Here is a 6855-nt window from a genome sequence, read left to right as displayed (position 1 = left end):
AACCGTGATAGAGGTGGCGGCAGCTGGTGGTTGCTATCCGCGGTTCCATGGTGTAATGGTTAGCACTCTGGACTCTGAATCCAGCGATCCGAGTTCAAATCTCGGTGGAACCTATGGTTTTCCTTATCTCATATGTTGGCAATATTTATTTCATAAATTGTATCTATAGATTCAGGCTATGAAGAAATAATAATCTGTTTCTGCAACTTCTTCATTGCATTTCAATTTACTATAAATGCTGCATAAAATCATTTAAACATACATACGATTAAATTTATATGCTATATAAAAAATATTGTGATTTGTAGGCTACAGATTTATCTTTTAGCATAGTATGAAAGCTTCACTAACTGGAGCAATTCAAAGGCCGTGACCTGGGCAAGGGATGAGATATGGGGAAGAAAACAGGATGTCAGGCAGCAGGACTTTGTAAAACATGAGCAAATATTCTAACCCGGTCAGCATTTTAGCAAGGCTAAGCTTACTGTCCTCAGGATGGATCATAGGATGACTCACATTGTTACTGATGAGTGTGACAATGGCTTATCTACTGGCAGCTTAAACGTTGATGTAGACATAGTACTGACCGATGAATAATGTCATATATTGAACATTCTTGGATACTGCCAAATACACACAGGTGTGTAATATGCCCTACAGGATCTACAGCAGTGACCCATTCTGTGGGACTTAACATTATCATTTATATCAAGGTGGAGTTATTTAAATCATTACAGAACGGTTGGCGTCCAAAACATTTATACAATGTTATATTAGCTTTCCTGTACACTTTAATTAAAGCCATTCTGCACTGCAAAAATACTCCCCCCCTTACTATAACTTTATAAATCACATTAACGCTCATTGCTTGCCTAATGGCAGGATTTTTTATCTAACTATTAGAGGGTATTTAGTTCCTTGGGCACTAACTGTACACTTTTATTACTAAAATACATCTACAGGATGCATATCTAAATATCTCCAAGTTATTATTGTGGCTCAACATCATGTTTCTTATATTTTTGGTATTGGAAGTAACATCATTTTCAATTCATGTGCCTCGCATTTGGCCTGTCCAAGGACATTCACCAGAGTGCTGGTAGCACCGTAGCAGGACGGCAGTGCGCTCTGTGCTGCACTGCCGCCCCTCTCGCTCCCCCTGCCTGACCCGTAAGCTCATACCTTTTCGTGCGGCCGTCGGGTGGAGGACGGGGACTTCTTTTCTGTTGCTCTCCTCTGCCACTTAGCACTCCAGGAGTTCTCTTCCTGCAGACCTCCGGGGCCCTGCAGGGAGCGGCCGGTGACCTTCCAGGCTTCCACCCTGTGCGGAGGCACCGGCCGCACCAGCCTCCCTACGGCTGGTAGTTCTTATGGCTACTGTAAGGAAATGAGCATTTGCAATACAACATCTCTAAATTAAATCATCAAACTTATAAAATTCATAAAGACATCTGTGCTGGTGGCAAAATCCAAGTCTAAAAAATTATGGAGTCTCACCAGAGATTCTAGCTCCGAAGGTTGTGGTTTTCGTATACAGATCATCAGATGCAACCACGCCAGGCTGGGCTTTTCCCTGACATGGTTGCACCTGATGCTACCAGTCAGAAACACCTACTGGGCAACTGCGAGAAAATAATCTTCCAGCATTCAACAATCTCAAAGGAACCTCCCTGCCCCTCTGTACCTTCAGATCCTCCAGTGCATGCTGATAACTGATCGGACACTGCGTACAGCCCAGCGGCATCCCCCCACCCGTTGGCAGCAGAGAGTAGTAGCTGCCGGTAAATCCAACAATTTAAAAAAGAAAAAACTACAGTTTACAATAAAAATTGCAATTTTTATGGTATACTGTGTGTGTGTATATATATGTGTATATATAGATATATATATATATAAATATAATTTAAATTAATGTTGGCATGTTGGATAAGTTTTAAAAAAATGTTCTTGACCTAATTCAATCATAAAACAAATGACAATTTTTGGAAAAAAATATTAGCCTGTTATTACGTCACAGAAGATGTAAATTCCTTATACATTCCTGGTCTATACATTTAAAGATGCAATTGTACAACCTCGCATAGCGCATGAAATATAACATGTTAAAACAATGACATATATTACATATACATTTACAGTACAGTGCCATGGCTGGGTCTCTGGCCACATAACCTATTCTGAATTAGGAGGTTTTCCCTGTAGTCTTCAATATGGTGCATACACACGGTCAGATAAAAAGGACGATATAAACGATAACTATATCGTTTTTTGTTTGATTGTTTATATCGTCCTTTTTTTTAGCCCCCTCCAACTACCATCGATGTGCGGGCACGGATCTTCGATATCGACCATCACCCTTGCATGCAGGCCAGCCTGGTCGATATCGACCAGGTTAGCCTGTTAACTATAAGGACCCGCGATCATTGATTGCTTGTTGTTATAGTAGGTTGGTGCATGTGCTGGATGTTCGATATCAGACAACGATATCAGGGCCTGATTCAGACCTGGTCGCAAGCGCTGAGCGCCCGCAACCAGGTCGATGGTGGCCCAGAGCGCATGTGCACGACGGAGCCGGCTCCGTTGTGCGCATGCGCGAGACCCGGCTAGCAACGGGCAAAACGCCTACCTTTGGGGGCGGCCCCACTGACATCAGAAGTGATGTCAGTGAGAGAGCTTTCGGCTCTGTTTGAGCCGAAAGCTCTCTGGGGCTTGCTGCCACGAGACCCTACCACAAGGGTCTCGTCGCAAGCCCGATGGTCTTGACCATCGCGACCATCATCCTGGCCGCTCGCATTAGCTGTGGGTGGCAACCCACAGCAATGCGAGCGGCCAGGAGGCCGCTCCATAAAAAAAAAAAAAAGTCGATGGTGGCCCAGTGCGCATGCGCGAGACCCGGATAGCGACGGCAAAGCGTTGCTTCGGGTCTCGTACCAAAGGGGGCATGCTGTCGATGTTGAGTGATAGCACGCCCCCTTTGGTGGGCGAGCCGGGGGCGTGGCTGCCTAGACGGAGGCGTTCCCATGGGTACGCCTACCATCTGGGGCCGGCCCCACTGACATCACAAGTGATGTCAGTGGGAGTGCTTTCGGCTCTGTTAGAGCCGAAAGCACTCTTGGGCTTGCGGCAACGAGGCCCTACCACAAGGGTCTCGTCACAAGCCCGATGGTTGCGATGGTCTTGACCATCATCATGGCTGCTTGCTATAGCTGTGGGTGATCCACCCACAGCTATGCGAGCGGCCAGGAGGCCGCTTAAAAAAACCAGAGGGCCGGCCCTGATTCAGAGCGAGCGCTCTGTCAGAGTGTACGGCTCTGAATCAGGCCCTCTGTTTGTTGTCTGATCATCGTGTGTATGGGCCAATAGTCAGAATGTTTGCTCAGGACAATGTGGCTTTATCTCCAGAGCTTCTCATTTATTGAGAACTGTAGCAATGATAAGAGATAACAGAAGTGAAGAAATGTATGTTTCTGAAGCTAGGAGGAAAGATAAAATTTTATAAGGTAATATTTATATTGCAATAGAAATAATCTTTTACAGTTTTTTTCACCCCTTTTAGATCTGAATTCTGACACTGTGATGACTTTAGATTGCCCACCACTGGGCTATTCATCAGTATCAATCTAAAGTACTGTAGGATTCACATGTTCTTGTTTCGAACGCACAATATTTATTTTTCTGTTATTCAGACCATAAAAAATGAACAGCTTAAGTGGCAAGTAGTTCCTAACAAAATGTACATTACATGGGAACTAAAAGTAAGTATTGATGTGTGCTTTTTAAAGATTTGCTCCTACAAGAGAGAGTTCCCTTTTAACTGTCAGCACTGCATGTGATGCGACTGCAGCCAGCAGTGCTTCAGCTGACAAGGTCGCATCACATGCGAACGCACTGCCACGCTGATTCCCCTGGAATTTGTAGTGGAGATTTGTCCTGCACTTGGGCAGAACAGATCTTCTCCGACTCTCTGGACTTCCCGGAAGTGATACAGCGTTTTGTGACCGACATCACTTCCGGAATCGCGCCCCAGAATGCCGTGCAAACGGCCCTCCGGGGCGCATATGCCGGGGATCACAGTGCGAGGAGGGTAACTTAGAGGAGGGGGGAAAAGAGGCATTTTTACAGGGAGGGTGGTTTAGAAAACGGATTTCTTTACTATTAATGGGATGTGGGTTATTATTATTAGGATTTATGACCCCTGGGGGTCTATTGTCTATAGGGGTGGGCAGTTATTTTATAATGGAGGCCTATGGGCACGAGGGATGGGTTGCAAAACACCCCCTAGATATATATTTCTTCAGGGTACATAGAGATCCACAGGGATACCATGGGGAGAATGTGGTTGGAGTGATCCAAGTACCAAACAGTTAAGCTTTCAGCTCCCAGGATGCCTCAGGTCCTTCTTCACATATACCCCAGCCACAGGTATTTAGTTTTGAGTTTGGTATGGCAGGATTCAGACGCACACCATTTTAACAGGTGGACTCATGCAGTCCCAAGCTTTTTATTTTATGATTTATTTTTACTTTAGAGCAAGCAGTGCTAGGCGTCCTAAAGGACGCCTGTGCTGCTCCATCTACCCCCGCCAGCGCCGCAACACCTGCAACCGGACTGATGATTTCAGCGGGCACCAGCAGAGCTTGGCTAGCGGCGATGCTGGGACCCAGGACTGCGGCCGGAAGCACGGGGACGCAGGCAAGGTGGTTCCCCGCTCGCGTGAAACCTCGAGGCAGTCTACCTCCGTCGGTTGGAAACCTGCCGGTGGTTGCTGTAGTTGGGCGACCGCTGCATCCGCTTTCCCACTAGACCACCGGGGCAAGTCAGCAAACAAAAAATGTGGTTGCTCATACCAGCTTAATGACATAGCACAGGTGCTTGTAAAGGGCGGGGTTTACACTGAACACAGAAAAATGGGATTTGCCCTCCAGCACACTGTAGCAAAATCATCAAAAAATACTTAAATCCTACATGATAATAAGGGATTCAGAGGTATTAGTTACATACATTTGCAAATATATGAATAAGCGCCAGGCCAATCGTCAAGGCTACTCTATAGTGGTGTCCCTAACATTAAGGGGTTCACGTCCGAGAAGCAAGGTACCCCAAAAAAACTACAGCCAAGGACCATCCCCAGGGCATCACATGAAAAGGGGAAAAAAAGGTGATAGTAAAGTATAAAGGATAGATGTGTAAAGATAAATCAATAAGTGTTAATGAAATGTGAAATAATAAAACATAAATCATAAACAAACAATTAGAAAAGTGATAAAAATATTCTATGTGAATTAAGTGGTGATGCCCTGAAAAAGGTCCAGCCAGAACAACTCTGGGGGCCCCACTGGACAAGGGTCACCCATTTTGGATTCCAAATTGGATGCTCCTCACCACAGATGCCAGTCTTTGCAGATAGGGGGGCAGTGACAGGTCATCAAAGTGATCAATAGCTAAAATGGAAACAAAAAGACCCAGACTTTGTTTCCTCTCTCACAACATTTACTACCAACATTGAGAATGATATGTGTGCAATAAAATCACTCACGTTTCAAAGAGTAGGTATCTCACAGGGGAAGATACAATAATGAAGAGTGGAGCAAACCAAGTTGGAGAACGCATAGAACCTTTAAGGAGTATCACAATAAATATCAGTGCTGCTACAAAAAACTGTCAAGTACCCGGGACTTTCCTGCTTGATTGTTCCAACTGCACACTTTTCAAGCCACTCTCTGGTAGGAGGCTGGCACTTATCCCTCATATTTTTAACTAGTGTATGCATTATTTTTTTGCTATTTATATTCACTATTGCCAAACTGCATCATACCGTTTCTTATAAAACAAAAGGTACATATACTTATATACCACCATTTTGCTTTTACCCTAATCATGCAGACTATTAAGGCCAGAGGCGTAACTGGGTCTGGTGGCACCCGGTGTGTACTCTAAATTGCCGCGCGTGTCCTAAAAGTGGGGGGGTGGTCTACCATAAAGGGATGTGGCCTCACAGGAACTCCCAATAGCGCCACTCTGGGGGCGTGCCCAGCATCCCCGGATATGCTGGGCTGTCCCCGGACACTAGTTCCTGCACTGGCTCCTCCAGGAGCCGAGTACTGCAGGAGAATGTCCTTCCTGGCTACTATGTCTACATTAGGACATCTTCATGAGTTCGTTGGAGGCTGTCTCTCACTCTCTGTCTGCCTCAGACGTGACCCTGCTCAGTCACCGGGCTCAGCACCGGGCTCATGTCACTGAGGAGCTCCAAGGTGACACCCGGTGCGGCCCGCACCTCCATAGCGACGCCACTGATTAAGGTATATATCAGTATCCTGATTATTCAGGTAAACAAGGTACCTATGTGTATAACAATTTTAACAAATGTTTTTTCATTATCCAGATTATTGAGGTAATTAAGGAGTATACATATTTTATAAACAGTTACCATTTTAAACGCATCTTCCTCGCAAACTTCAAAAACAGATGGCAAAGGTATGACGCCAAGGAGAGCATAAAGAGAAAAACAAGGGAAAAAAGGATGGACAATAAAAAAAGAAAGAAATCAAACAAAATAAAAACAATTTGCCCATCAAGTGAAAGTACATTGATGACAAAGGGAAAATATTTAATTTAATTGACAAATATTGAAGAAAGAGTACTTCAAAAAGGCCTTAAGTTTGCACCTACTAGTGACCCAAATCCCTTTGAGGTCTATATACTGTAGATCTTAGAAAGTTAACAGTAGAAATATTATTTTTGAGTAAAGAAAAAGAGAATTTAAAATATAAATCATAATTTATATTCGAGTCATCAAAAAGGAAGCTATATCAACTGTTTCGGTAAAATTATAATAGTTGAAGTAGAAAAATG

General features: G+C 44.3%; 1 non-coding gene across 1 annotated transcript; it reads left to right on the top strand.

The window, feature by feature from the left end:
- The first annotated feature begins 41 nt into the window (after positions 1-41).
- On the top strand, positions 42-113 carry TRNAQ-CUG (transfer RNA glutamine (anticodon CUG)). The gene has a single exon. It is a non-coding gene; the product is annotated as a tRNA-Gln (tRNA).
- The last annotated feature ends 6742 nt before the right edge of the window (positions 114-6855 follow it).

The sequence above is a fragment of the Taudactylus pleione genome, unplaced genomic scaffold (assembly GCF_031769625.1).
Source record: "Taudactylus pleione unplaced genomic scaffold, aTauple2 ptg000556l, whole genome shotgun sequence".
Classification (NCBI taxonomy): Eukaryota; Metazoa; Chordata; class Amphibia; order Anura; family Myobatrachidae; genus Taudactylus; species Taudactylus pleione.
This window is presented reverse-complemented; position numbering and strand designations above follow the sequence as displayed.